At 41.5% G+C, this 15,945-nt stretch overlaps 1 pseudogene; it reads right to left on the bottom strand.

Moving 5' to 3' along the window:
- Positions 1-1,481: 1,481 nt before the first annotated feature.
- LOC125525586 lies at positions 1,482-15,198 on the bottom strand (annotated as a pseudogene).
- Positions 15,199-15,945: the final 747 nt, after the last annotated feature.

Genomic DNA, 15,945 nt, shown 5'->3' with positions numbered 1-15,945 from the left:
GATGATAAAACAAATATATTTTTTTATGTCGAATTTACCTAACATAATCTTGACGAAATGATGTAAAATATTGTGAACTCAAGATAAAAGTGATTCAAGGCAACTGTTTATAATTGATGATAAGCAAGTAACATTAAAACATGCAAGTAAAATCACCTCTCGCTTTTCATGGATCAATGCTTTCTTGTCATGACCACCAACACTAGAAGGTTTAGAAAGGTGCCAAGTGTATCATGGCCTGAGATGCTCATGGTTTTATCAAATCAAAATATTTTATCATAACACGACCAGAGTTTTGGTCAAGTAACCAATCACATGAATCTCCCTTTTGAACTACTTAGCACTTCATGCGGTGCCCAAAACACAAACTTTGATCTTCACACTAATAAATTGAAAAAAGAGAATGATGATGGAGGTTTAATTGAGAAGTCAAACGAAAAAAATAAAGTCTCACACCAATTAAAAAGTGACCATTAGGCAATGGAGAGACATTATAGTCGATATCAATGAAAGGAATAGGGATTGACATGCAACAAATGCACTAGAGCTATGCGTGTATGAAAGCTCTCTAAGTGAACTAGTGAGTGTGCACCCAACTTGGTTGCTCACAAAGACCTAGAGCATTTGAGAAAGCTTATCATTGGAATATACAAGCTAAATTCTATAATATAAAAATTCTACTAGTATAATCATGAAGCACATGAAAACTCTATATAAAATGCATAGCACAATCTTGTATAGACATTACGTCCATGATGTGTAGACCGTTAATCCAACTACATCTAAAATTAATACTCCACCCAAAGATCGCTATCCAACACGCTCTTGAGGTATTATAAGTTCATAACAAACAAAGCATTACAATAAGCATGATAACATAATGTAGATGGTAACTGTCAACCAAGTGTGACATGTCTGTTCCCGACCGAGGATGTGAGAGGAAAGCTCGGTTCTATACAGAGTTCCTACACAATGAGTTTCTTTGCATGGATGCAGGAGCTCAAATGGGAACTTGCGTCTTGAGTCGGGGACTAGAAGATCAAAAGCGCCACATCGCTTCTCTTGTGTGTCAGCAACAGAATCCCTTCAACATACTTACTCTGGTCATCCATGATTATTCGTTGATGGGAATACATACACTGTAAATTGTTGAAGCACAATCACCCAGGATTTAGCTGTAGGTGTACTCAAATACTTATCAAAATAACAATTAAGTTGCAAACATTTTACACTCGAGTAATCAAGAGGTACTTGTGTCCAGACCTGGAGCTCCATCTTCACATCGATCAAAATGAAAAAAGGTCGCCCGTCTCCCAACCGGCGCGGCTGCATTGTTAGCCGCCGGTGCGACTCACCACTGTCTATGTCTCTTGGCATGCAACCCTTCCTCCAGAGAGGAACCAAGCAAACCTAGGACCATTGTTGTCTAGTAAATTAGGATGAACAATCTGAGGAAGAAACACCCGGGATCAAACACAAAATCACTGAAATTTACCAATGAAATTATCTCTCCCCTGGGGTTGGCCGCCCCAGTCATCGTGGATATCCATGGCAAAAAATGCGTTCTCTTGTCCAATCACAACCCTGTCAGACAAAGTCACAAAGATACTCATCTCTAGTTTGCTATGATAGGCAATTGGAATACGTTTTTTTTTGGATAAGAATGTTAAAATCTGCGGCATGATACATGAATGTAGCTCTTAGTCAGTCTGGAAATGAAACAAAAACAAGGATAGGTACCTTGGTGAACCCATCAAACATCCGAGAGTGATAACAGGTCCACCGCCACCTAAGCTAATGGTTCTCTTTAGCCTGACGGGTATAGAGCAATCGGTTACAAATAAAAAGAATACGTATATGCACCTACATGTTATGATTTAGTAACACAACCCATGACATCATTAGTTGATTGCTTATGTGAAGCAACATGGGGTGGGGTTCTAGGTTGGAAGAGCATTCACAATGTCGTGATACTCGTAATTACCTGAAATCAGTGGAGTTCCACAGATGAATGATGCCATGTTCTGTTCCTGTAATTATAACTGGAAGGTTTGGATGGGCAAGGACACAATGAACTGGCGACATAGCTTCCAGCGTACAAATGCACTCCCTTTTCTGCAAGTCCCAGATCTGATTTGAAAAAAAAAAACAGTGTATGGACTTCAGCATTATTTATTTTCCGAAAAGGAGTATCGTCCTGGCCTCTGCTACTAGCATTAAGCGATGCACATACTGTATTAATTAGCTAATGTAGTATTTGATGACAATGGCAGATCTACCTTGACAGTGGCGTCATAAGATCCACTGATCAAATACTGTTGATCTCCACATGTGACAAAATCAAGGCATGTCACCTTCTTCAAATGTCCAAGCAAAGAATATTCCGGGTCGGAGGAATCGAACCTCCAAACCTGAACAAGCATATACAAGGACTCAATCTAGTAGACAACTTACCTTCATAACGCAAAAGTTTAGTTAGCAAAAGGAAAAAATACCTGTACTTCGCCATCATAAGACCCACTCGCAAAACTGTTGGTGTCCCTTGTGTTGAACGCAACTGCCTCTGCTGTGACAGCCTCAGACTCAAATATTCGTGTGGTCTTCCAGCTCAGGTCCCAGTTTAAAAGCATTAAACCTGATGCCAACACATATGGTAGGATCGGATGAACAGCTAGTAGTGTACTGGTCCCGTAATCACCACGTTCAAAACTGATCTTTTCGATTTTTGTTACACATGAACAGTCATACACATGGAGGTGAGCACGATCTGTCATAGCTACAATCAGTTGCCTTCTTGCAATAAATTTGACGCAGCTTACTGAAATTACAGTGGTCAATTTAATTAGTACTCGATGGCAGTGTATATTTATATGAGTATATGAGGATGCAAGTTGTGCTTAACTATTAATCCTAGTTATGAGTCAGAAAGAATACCTGCATCCTGATCTGAGACTTTAAACGAATTAATCAGGAACTGCATGCCGTAGAAAATGGCTTTGTTAGTTCAACAGAAAAGGCCAATGCGTAATTCTTCACTTCTCAACATATATACATTGAGCAGCAGTATATATAGACGAAATATTAACATAATTATAAATATGTAGAGATTGCATTAGCTTGCCTTCATCTCATTGTTCCATATGCGAGCATATCCACTATTATGACCTGTTAAAATCCTTCGTGACAACATAAATTTTAGTGTAGGGTATAATAACATCCAACACATTCACTTGAACAAAAGAATGAAAATATATGCACCCACCAAGGTTCTGTTGGATGTGCATCCAGGGACCACAAAGAGTCAGGATTGTACTTCACAGATATATTCTGATCCAACAAAACACCAGTCAAACTCAGAAACAATAGCTGAAATTAAGTTGACCAAGGTGGCTGGTGCATTGTTGTTCTAATCGCCAGCAGGCAAGCAAATTTATTGAAGTCAAGAGATGGAGAAACAGAAGTGCTGATCGAGTTAGTGTACATTATATGTATAGCTATTCTGTAGAATAACTATTCAACAATCTTTATACACTGGGCAGCGTGGCCGTTCTATTGTACATAGTCGGCAACTATGTGAACCACTCATGTTGTACTATGTCAAATGCTTACCTCTCCAACTCTTTTCTGTTAGATAGTGGATTTTCTACACCCTCCATGAACAGTAAATTCAGAAAAAAAATCTAAATTGTTGGACGTCAAACGTGATCAAGAGTTTTAGCTTCTTGCAAATTTTCGTCCACAAATAACATTCTAGGAGCCATCACCAAAAATAACAAAATCAGTGTTCAAAACCAACGCACCTCAGATGTGATCTCTCCGTACTGCACAGAAACAGCTTTCAGTGTCACTTCATGCACCATATTCCCAAACTGTTTGGCTTCTTTGAAAAATGTATCAGACTCAGATTGGTCATTGAATACCTCGATGTACTTATCTCCCAATAAACTGCTCTGAATAACGAGATCAAAGTCTGTCTCTTCCTTTTAGCTTCATCTCCTCCTTCATTGTCACAGTCAAAGTGTAAGTGGATCCGTGAGGTACAATGCCGCACAACGGCAACTTTGCGAAGCACCATGGGGACTTGCCACTCTTGTCTACAAGTCTAAATGCCACATTTTCATCTGTGTTGTTTGTTAGGTGCAGTGAGCAAGGAATAGGCTCATTGGGACAATAGGGGAAGCGGAGTTCCAGCGGGTGGACATCAAGTAGCTTGCTGATGGACCCTGCCTTTTCCTGCTAAATAGATGAAACATTGGATAGGTAAGGTTTCACACACTGGCGTGAACTAATTAAAAGATGATTATTACATCAACATGGATTTTACATTTAATATGAGATATCGATCTGCATTCTTGAAACTTGAAAGGACTAACTACAACTGAACTACCCCTCAAAGAAAAAAAAAACTACAACTGAACTAGAAAAGTCAACCTGGTATGTGAGCTCTCAACTTCCCATATTTTAAACACCATACAAAAGACAACATCAAGTTAATGGAAATTCAGTTTTGTACCAGACCTTACATGCTCCAGGGTCAAAAGTAAAATTTAAAAAGTTAACACATTTTTAAAAAGTCTTGACTACCTTTTAGCACTTACAGTCTTCTGCCCAGCACACAACACATGTCTTTTCCCTACAAAAATTTGCACGCATGTTCAAGACATGAACATGTTGTTAAAACAATCACACTTCGTAAACTTTTTTACTATTTTTTAGTTCAATGTTTCATGCTCCCGAGTACAAGAATGCTGCCCTCGTTTGACACACTTCCATCTAAACAAAATTAATGAAGTCACCTTAGACATGTCTCCGGCATGGTGTGTCGTGCATGCACTTAATTGCTGCTCACTTTTATCAGTTGGTTGCTCCTGATAATTCACATCATCGATATCCATAATTCCCACTGCATTTTCTTTTCCAATCACAAGCCTACATATACCCATATAACATTACAAGTCTGGCATGACAAAATACGAAGCATGGCTGTACAGCTAAGAATATATGCTGTTAGCAATAAAACAAAAGCATGAAAATATACCCTCCCATCACACATGCGATATGGTAGACAGCTCCAACACAACCAATCTTGATGACTCTATTAAGAGTCGGGGGGCATGAATAATTCCTATGCATGGGAATTTCGTTTGTCAGCAAGTAGAGTGGAAATCCATGTATGATTGTGTTGGTGTATGACTATATTTACCTAGTTCCTTAGGGACTAAAATGTAAAATGTACACATACTATAGATGTATACAGAGAGAGGGACCGAGGAGAATGGTCCAGAAATTTCCCCAAATCCTTTCCATGGTTCTTCCAATCCCTAAAACTATTCTCTCAAATCTTGCTTGATTTTCAAGATGGCATCGGAGCAGGTTGAAATCCACTGCGTTTCTTCTGTGATTTGAGGTTGGCGGTGCTGTGTTGCCGTCCAGATTCGCCAGCTTGACTACGGCGGCTAGGCGGTAAGCTTTGAATCATCAAGTCGCCCCTGTGTTAGTTGATAAGGAAACGAGAAGCTAGTGATGTCTTGCCGCATCTAGCCGCACTGCCGCCGGTATACAGATTTGTTAATCTGCAGGCGAGCTTCTTGCTGTCATCCGCCAATATACGGCCACCGCCTCCTCTGCATCTGACCATCTGTATGAGAAGGTGATAATAGCACTTGTGATTCCCTTTGGATTATTGCGATTAGTACTGACTGACTGTGAGCTTGTCAAGTCAAGCTTATCTTTGCTTGGTGGCCGGATTAAAATATTCTGCTTGTGCTGCGTGTGTGCATCTGAGAGCAACTCATACTAATACATCTACTTGCCATTGTGTACGAGTGTGTTGCTGGTGGAGTGCTAAAAACAAGTCCTGTGTGACTGGGTGTTTGTTTTGTCATGGTGAACTATGGCAGATCCAAGCAAGGATAAAGCAGGGGATTCTAGTGTGGATACGCTATATGAAATTTTCAGCAAAATGTTTGAGCAGAAGCAACAACTCAGAGTGGTTCATGAAGGAATCAAATATGCACTTGAGCCTAATCCAGTAAAACTGGCTGGACCGGGCAATTACATCAGCTGGGCACGACATGCCCAGTTAATCCTGAGTTCTCATGGTTATGATGACTTGCTTAGTGCTGATGAAGGAAAACAGCTAAGTGACACTAGTGCAAAACAAGTTAATGACAGAGTGTTGGTCTGGTTATTAGGAAGCATGGAACCACCAATTCGAGAACAAGTTGAGACTATGACTACTGTATCTGAAGTATGGGCAGCTTTGGAGAAGCAGTTTGCAGGGAGATCCAATAAAATGCAAGGTAATCGTATTATGCATGAATTGACAAACCTGAAGCAAGGCGCAAAGTCTGTGACAGAGTATGCTGGTGAGACCAAAAGACTATACAGAGAACTGCATTATTATCATCCCTTTGAGCCCGTTGACAAACAAGACTTGGCTATTCATCATACCTGGTTTGAGCCATTTGTGAGCAAGCTCTTTCTTGATGGCTTAAATGAGGAATTTGACCTTCGACGCCAACTTATATTCTCAAAAACTGAGTGGCTTAGTCTTGATGATGTTATCTCAAGTGTGATAGAGGAGGAGACTCGGTTGGCTCAGCCTGAGAATGGCCTAAAGTATACAGATGCTCGTGCAGCCTTATCCATGCAAGCTCGACGTGCCCCAAAGTTTGTTGGCAAATCAGATAAAAACAAACTTTTCTGCAACCATTGTAAAAGGACTGGACACATAAAGGATGCATGCTTTGAGCTGCATGGCTTTCCAACTTGGTGGGAAAAAGGAAAGTCTCGGCCAGGGGGAGTTCATGGAGCAAACAAAAAACAAGCTAACCTCACTACATCCAAGGGGGAGCTACCAATGGTCGATGTGCGAGCTCTTGAGGATTTTACTTCCAAGCTTAGACTCTCAGAAGGCTCGTCTACTTCCCAGGATTCCTCTAAAGCTGAATCTAGTTTCTATATCAATTCACACCAAGGTATGAAACCTCACCAGACCCACACTTCTACAACACAATCAAACCCTTGGGTTATTGATACAGGAGCTACTAACCACATGACAGGAGCCTCAAATTTGTTCACTTCTTACACACCTTGTTCAGGTAAGGACAAGGTACGTGTAGCTGATGGATCCATGGCACCTATTGTAGGACATGGATCCGTTAGGTGCACTAAGACATTGTCCTTATCTCCGGTTCTACATGTTCCTAAATTTCCAATCAACCTCTTATCTGTTAGCTCTATTACTAAATCCCTTAACTGTAGAGGTTGGTTTGATCCTACCTGTTGTGCTTTTCAGGAGCTAGCGACAGGGAGACTGTTGGGGACTGGGACCGTGCATGATGGACTCTACTATCTTGATGAAGGAAGTGATGAAGTTGCTTTTGCATCATGCTTGTCTCCTAGCCAAGAACTGCTACTCCATCATCGCAGGCTTGGCCATCTATCTTTTGCTGCATTATTACGCATTTACCCCTCTCTTTCAAGTTGTGTCCCAAGGAGCTCCTTGTATGTGATGCTTGTGAGTTAGCTAAACATACAAGGGGTTCCTATCCTAGTATAGGTTTAAGAAGTGCCAAACCATTTGAAATGATTCACTCGGATGTTTGGGGACCCTGTGAGGTTCGTTCCATTTTTGGGCACCGATGGTTTGTGACTTTTATTGATTGCTTTAGTCGTTACACTTGGCTTTATCTCTTGAAGCATAAGAGTGATGTGTTCTTGGTTTTTAAGGATTTATGTGCTCTCATTAAAAATCAACATGGGGCAACTATTAAAACCTTGCGTTCAGACAATGGTACTGAATATATCAACAATGAGTTTGGACAGTTCCTTGCTTCAAATGGCATTGAACATCAAACTACCTGTGTTGATACTCCGGAACAAAATGGTATTGCAGAGCGTAAAAATAGACATTTGCTTGAGGTTGCACGCTCACTTATGTTTACAATGAATGTGCGTAAATTTCTTTGGGGGGAAGCAATAAAAACCGCAGCATATTTGATAAACCATATGCCTCTTCGGGTTCTTGGTCACAAGACTCCCGCTGAGTGTCTCTTGAATTCTAATGACTTTGTAGTTCCTCCAAAGGTCTTTGGGTGTGTGTGCTTTGTGCATGATTATAGGAACTCTGTTGGAAAATTAGATCCCCGTGCTCTCAAATGTGTTTTCATGGGTTATTCCCCCTCTCAAAAGGGTTATAGATGTTGGTGCCCTTCAGAGCGCCGGTTTTTTGTGAGCATGGATGTGACGTTCCGTGAGCATGAACCATATTATGGCTCAACACGTGACACTGGCATTGCATTATCCCCACGTGAAGTGCAACAAGAAGGGGAGAGTAGTAATGTAGACTCTCCATTAAGCCCCATTCTTGTTTCCACTTCAAGTGGTTTACCCATTCTAGATAATGCTCAAAATCAGGGGGAGGAGACAAATAATGATGGGTGCAATAATGGTTCTGGTCATGGAGACACAGAAAATGCAATAGAAAATTCTTCATTTCCTTCACAAGACGGTGAGCTTCACATGCATGAGGACCCAGGTACTAACACTAACCCATGTAGTTCCGCCACTCCTATTAGCACCGCGGGGCAGAGTGAGAATCAATTATCTACCCTTGCTCCTGAAAATAATCTACCGATTGCTTTGCGAAAACCTACTAGAAATCGAAACATTCCAGGACACCTCAAAGATTATAAACATGATATTGCCAATTTCATTTCCTATGAATATTGTAATCCACCCTTCAAAAGCTTTATTGCCTCTTTAGACTCTGTGTCCATACCATCTAATTGGAAAATAGCTATAGAGGATCCAAAATGGAAGGAAGCAATGTTTGATGAGATGAAAGCCTTGGAGAAGAATGAGACTTGGGAGCTCGTGGATCTACCACCAGGTAAGCAACCTGTAGGTTGTAAGTGGGTTTTCACTATTAAGCAGACCCCCGAGGGAAAGGTGGAGAGGTATAAAGCTCGTCTTGTGGCGAAGGGCTACACACAAACATATGGAATCGACTATGAAGAGACCTTTGCACCGGTGATCTCCAAGAAGAAGTATACATGCATATACCTCCTGGGTTTGAGTCCAGTCAAACCGGTGGAAAGGTGTTGCGCCTACATCATTCTCTATACGGCTTAAAGCAGTCACCACGAGCTTGGTTTGACCAGTTCAGACAATCCATGCTGAAAAGGGGCTATGTTCAAAGCAATGCTGACCATACACTATTCTACAAGCATAGTAATAGCAAGGTTGCAATACTGATAGTGTATGTCGATGACATTGTGATTACCGGAGATGATTCCACTGAGTTGCAAATCTGAAGCATCATCTTGCACAGGAATTTGAAGTGAAGGACTTGGGAAAACTGAGATATTTTCTTGGTATAGAGGTCTCACGGGGGTCAAAGGGCATTTTTCTCTCACAACGGAAATATATCTTGGATTTGCTCAAGGAAACATGTATGCTTGGTTGTCGACCTGCAGCTACACCTATTGAGCAAAATCATCGTTTAAGTAGTGATGACGGAAATATATCTTGGATTTGCTCAAGGAAACATGTATGCTTGGTTGTCGACCTGCAGCTACACCTATTGAGCAAAATCATCGTTTAAGTAGTGATGCAGGTACACCCGTGGATCGAGAGCGCTATCAGAGACTTGTTGGAAGGTTAATATATTTATCTCATACCCGTCCAGATATTGCTTTTGCTGTGAGTGTAGTTAGCCAGTATATGCATGACCCAAAATCAGCTCATATGGAAGCTGTAAACAGGATCCTAAGGTATCTTAAAGGGTGCCCAGGAAGAGGCCTTTTATATACCAGACAAGGAGACTTACAAGTTAAGTGCTATACTGACGCTGATTGGGCTGGTTCCCTAGATGACCGACGCTCAACATCTGGTTATTGTGCATTTGTAGGAGGAAACCTAGTTTCTTGGCGAAGTAAAAAGCAAGGTGTAGTGGCTCGATCTACTGCAGAGGCTGAGTTTAGATCTATGGCTCACGGCATATGTGAGTTACTATGGATACATATCCTCCTAGCAGAGCTGCGGCTGTACAGGTGCAATCCTCTGATGTTGTACTGTGACAACAAAGCTGCCATTGACATTGCAAATAACCCTGTTCAGCATGATCGAACCAAGCACATAGAAATTGATCGTCATTTTATTAAGGAGAAGCTTGATAGAGGGATAATTTGCCTACCGTATGTAATCTCAGCTAGTCAGGTAGCAGATGTCCTTACAAAAGGACTCCCCGAAAAAACATTCTTCATGTTTTGTAGCAAGATGGGTTTGTATGATGTATTTGCCCCATCTTGAGGGGGAGTGTTGGTGTATGACTATATTTACCTAGTTCCTTAGGGACTAAAATGTAAAATGTACACATACTATAGATGTATACAGAGAGAGGGACCGAGGAGAATGGTCCAGAAATTTCCCCAAATCCTCTCCATGGTTCTTCCAATCCCTAAAACTATTCTCTCAAATCTTGCTTGATTTTCAAGAGATACATTACTGGAGATACGAAAGCCTCAAGTGTATGTATACACATCATCTTCCGCAGATCCCATATCTGATTTCAACAAAACAAAGGATGTATTATGATCACTCTCTATATGTACACGTCCTACATTAGTTTGTTATTCCACGTGAATAGCAGACCTTTGCAGTCTGATCATGTGAGCCAGTAACCAAATACTCCTGATCATCACATGTGAAGAAATCCAGGCAATTCACTATGCTCGAATGCCCTACTAGAGTGTATATAAATTCGGGAGAATCAAGACTCCAAACCTATATAGGGGATCAGAATCAAAGAAAATCAAAGGTCAACCAGCAATACTTGTCTTCCAGGGCTGAGAGGGGGGGGGGGGGGGGGGGGGGGGGGGGGGGGGGGGGGGGGGGGGGTGGTGACATACCTCCACTGTGCAATCCATCGAAGCAGTCGCAAATGTGTCATTTGGGTTAAATGCGACTCGAAGTATTGTCATAAGCTCTTCATTCTCAAATGTTTGTATGCACTCCCAGCCCACGTCCCAGTCCCAAAGTTTCACTTTAAAACCATACACCGACAACAAATATGGCTGGGTTGGATGGATGGCCAGATGGGTATGAGCAGCCCGTGACTCCAGATTCTCAATGGCACCAACTCTTAAACTCGTGATCTTCTGAATTCTTGTTTCATAGCTGTACACATGGAGATACCCATCTTCTGTCCCAGCAACAATCCATTGCTTCCGTTCAATGAATCTAATGCACGTAACTGCAGTACCAGGATAAGTCAGCTCGCTGAAAATAGTAATAGAAGTAGCAAGAGAAATCAGAAATCATACCACGACTCGCTGAGACTTTAAGCGCATCCACTTTTTTCTGCGGTGATAAAGAAATAATTAATATGTTAGTCAAATGTGACCAAAAGCATGGATACCCCTGAGAGGCATCAATAGTCTTTATCAGAAAAAACAACACTACTACATGCCTGTGTCGGATAGTCCCAAAAGCCAACGTGTCCATTTTCATCTCCTATTATTATCCTGCCCAAAAACAAAAATCAAATTGACCACCAACCATATATGTGCACCATCCCTTGCTTACACGTACAAAAGCAAATCTCATTCATGTGTTCAGTCACAAGTTAGGAACCATGCGGAATGAAACTATGGACTGATCAAAGGCCCATTCCCGAGAGGCCATTGGTTCCTCTTCCATGATTAAATATCAATCATATTTATTTCCAAAGATCTTGCCACAAATATTGAGGTGGAGGTGCCACATGTATATTCAAGAATGTAAACGGATCAAGAAGAAACACTTCATCTTGATTTCTGTGTGTTCATGCATATGGATTTTCTAAGTATAAAGAATGCACTCACCACTGCTTGGCTCGGTTTGTGTCCAAGCAACTGAGATGCATTTCTATGTAGACGTGTACCTGAGTCAAAGAGGCTATTGTTAACATCTGGCCGGGAACGACCTAGAAGTATTACTGCACAGACATCGTAAGCCAGATAGAGAAGATAAAGAATTTATACCTTGACTGTGGACAAAATTGGCTGCAAAATATATGACCATGTGTGCATGCGCCGTCCCACCACCACACAGTACAAGTGAAAACAACGCAAAAGGTAAAGTAAATATATCAACCTTCAAATTTAAGCGAGACCAACTTGTATCTATCTATCTTCCATTATATAGATTCATAGTTTTAAATAGCCGGCTATAGCTCTGCTATAGCCCGCTATAGCCTTTTCAGCAAGGTGCCGCTAAATGGTCGCCTTCACAAATAGCCCGCTTTAGCCCGCTATAGCTCCGCTATAGCTGATTTGAAGGCTCGCCGTTATTTTCCATAGCCCGCTATTTAAAACATTGTATAGATTACTAAAGAAGTTGAAAAAGAATGGCAGATATTAATTGTGCTAAAAAGAATGGCGGAGATTGACGCTCATTTTTGCTTTCCCACCTAATTACTTGATGGAAAGATTGAAGTCCAGCAATGTTCCCTCAAGATGTAATTTGCAAGATTACTTTGTATATTTTGATGGACATATCATTGCTAATGCGACGATGAAATGCATCAATTAACAATTTTCATGGGGAAATACTTGGTGGAAAGACTAAACTGTCTTTTCTCTTTTAATATCTCAATGTTAATACAAGAGTATGCAAAAACATACATAAAACAGCTGACAACTAACTGTGTTGTGCATGTCACCGAGCTTGCTCATCATATTTTACCTTAGAGAATGACGTTGCGATGTGTGTCAAGGTATAAAGTGCTTTCCGTTTCACCACCTGTATATCATTCCCCGTCTCTTGAAAAAACTTGTCTGGCTGGCTTCGGAAAGTGTTTATATGATCATCATCCCCCAATATTAATGTAGCACTTTGGAGGATCACATCTATGATATACTTTCGTGGTAGATCTTCTTTCTCTTGTGTTGTCACAATGAGAGTGTAAGGTGTGTTAGGTGGCATAACGTCATACAATGGCAGCCTTAGGAAGGAAGACTCCATGCTATTATCCATAAGCCTAAATGCAACATGCTTATCGGTGTTATTTGTTAGCTGCAGCGGGCATGTGATAGCCTTGTTGGGCTCAAAGGGGAAGCAAAGCGCGGACGGGTGAACGAGAAGAAGCTCTCTTGTCCCACCTGCTGGGATTACATGCGTACTACATTCTATTTCAGCAAGCCAATCCATTATGTGCTTCATACTAGCTGGTCTCTTTGCCGGATCGACTTCTGTGCACTCCATCCCAATCTTCGCACATACTCGTATTTGATCCCACTGCAGTGCATCCAACACCGTATTATTCCAAATTTGAAGTACCTATGAAAATGCAACCACGTTATAAAAATGGACCAGCCTTTCTAAAATAAAGACTTTGCTAATGCCAAGGATCATTATTTGTAAGATTTGACTTGGAATGGTGGCTAAATTGTTCATACATTCTCAATAGTAACTTGACACCCCTTCTTTCCGGTCAGTATCTCTATCATTATAACACCAAGACTATATAAGTCAAACTTGTGCGTGAGTACGATTTCCTTGTTATAGCATTCCGGCGCCAAATATCCCCTGAAAACATATATAGTCTGCTCCATTAGTAATATGCAGAGCAAGTGCAATATAAATTTACACTACAGTTGAATAAGTCAAAAAATTAAGCTTTCCATATGCTTTGGCAGGCTTACCTTGTTCCGTCCACATTTTTAGTAATGACCCCTGTTTGGTCTTCCTCAAAACACCTTGACAATCCGAAATCAGTAATTTTCGGCATCATATCCTCATCCAATAATATATTTCCGGGTGTTAGATCCAAGTGCAGAATATTGTTCTGGTGAGGATAATTTAACCCTTCACAGATACCCTTTATTATATCGTATCGCTTTCTCCAGTTAAGTTCTCCGGGTGAATCTAAACAGGAGAGATGAAAAAATGGATCTAGTTCAGTATATATTTGACATAATTGAGTTCCTTAACTTTTGAATGCAATATAGTATATCATATGGGTGAATTATGTAAGTCACATACGGATATACTACACTCCAGTAGGTTGAACCAACCAAATAAATATCGTGTGAAGAAAATTAGAATGGAAACATAAGCCTACCTGTTATATAACCATCAAGACTTCCTTTAGGTAGATATTCAAAGCAGAGCAACCGCTGCTGCACATCTGCCATAACCATTTTCCCTTTGTAGTCTGAAATGTTCCCTTGCGTGTCGGCGCAATATCCAAGAAATCGTACAATGTTTTTGTGCTTCACCTTCATGAGACATTCCACCTCACCCTGGAATTGTTCCTCATGCATGTGCATATCGAACAGCCTCTTCACAGCGACAATGCCATTATCAAGCACTGCCTGCAGCAGCAGCAGCACCCGAGATACCTTATAAACCACCGCGAAGCCACCTCTTCCAATTATCAACTCGTGAGAAAAATAATTTGTGATTTTCTCCAAAAGTGGCAGTGGCAGGGCAATGGGCTCTGCATCTTCATCGTGTACCATGTACTCCAGCTCGATTTGTGTTATGCCACCTCGGGGATCCATTAATTAACTGGGCACTCGGGCAAGTTATATATGAGTACAGTACTATCTTAGTCTCGCTTGAAACATGAGAGCACGCACGAATCATTAGTTTGCAAAAAAATACGAGTTGACTCCAAGTAAAATAAATCAACTACTTCCTCGGATCCATATTACTTGTCGCTGATCTAGTAGATCGGGGGGAATAGGTAGTAGGCTAAAGTAAATCAGATTTACCTAGAATTGTTGCTTGCTGCCAGATGGGGGTGAGGATGCGGATGGAAAGATGTGATGAACTAAACGAATCGCTCCTCGACTAAGCAAGCAGATGATCCATCCCTAGTGCTCCTCCCAGCTTTCCGGCGAGCATCCCGTAGGGTGTGGCTCCCGGATCTACTCTGCTGCGGTGAGAGAGAGAGACAAGGGGAGCAGGGGGTGGCGGCTGACCCTGGGAGTGGGAGTGGGAGTGAGGTGGGAAGACGAGGATTGGAGTCTTGGAGATACCTAGCAGTAAATCTAGGTCACGGGGTGGAGAAGATGATGGGCTTTCGATCAGGGACCGAATGAACAGCGATCCATCTCTCCATCTCGGACCGCATGAACAGCGATCCATCTCCCTATCGCGGACCGTATGAACAGCGATCCATCTCTCCGTCTTTTCAAATTTCCCTTGTTGCAAAACATAGCGACATCAGTTTGACAAACTGGGGGCATGCGATCCGACATGAATCAGCAGTTCAGCACTGAATCCTCGAGGGAAGGAACTTCCGGAGGAAGAACATTGAGTATCGCCGCCGCACCAAATGCCTCGCAACAGAGCGCGGCGATGCTGTGCATTTGGTTGAAGGTGTCATATGAATGGGTTTGGACCGTCCAGTATTTTCTGGATGGAACCATTCAATTCAAGTATTTGGATGTATATAAAAGATGAGCTAATTATTTGAGATGGGATCATCGGTCATGCTCACATGATCATGCATGTAATGGGTGACCATATGATTTGGCCGATTTCTTGGGGTGGTGGTTCAGCATCTTCAGAGCATTTTCTTTTTTTAAGTAAAACCATTCAAGTGCTTTATAATCAAACATGTCTATTTTCTGAACGATCTCAACCCATCACTGGCCGCCCTTTCAACCAAATGCACCCTAAACTCTCCATTTTCCTTCCGCAAAATACAAACTTTCCCCATTTTCGTCAAAAAAAGAAGAAAATTTCACATTCCCTTTTCCTACTCCTAGGCGACAGGAGCATGGCGACGGTGCCACTAAATCTGACAAATTGGATTATGCTTTATCCCTATCTCTATCTTACTATGGTGTGTCATATGCCTGTGTGCATCATATGATGCAGAGGCTGAGGTTATCCCCTTTCTTTCAAAAAAGGAATTTTAGTTTGCTTAAAAAATGAATGGCGTTT

The sequence above is a fragment of the Triticum urartu genome, chromosome 7 (assembly GCF_003073215.2).
Source record: "Triticum urartu cultivar G1812 chromosome 7, Tu2.1, whole genome shotgun sequence".
NCBI classification, from domain to species: domain Eukaryota; kingdom Viridiplantae; phylum Streptophyta; class Magnoliopsida; order Poales; family Poaceae; genus Triticum; species Triticum urartu.
This window is presented reverse-complemented; position numbering and strand designations above follow the sequence as displayed.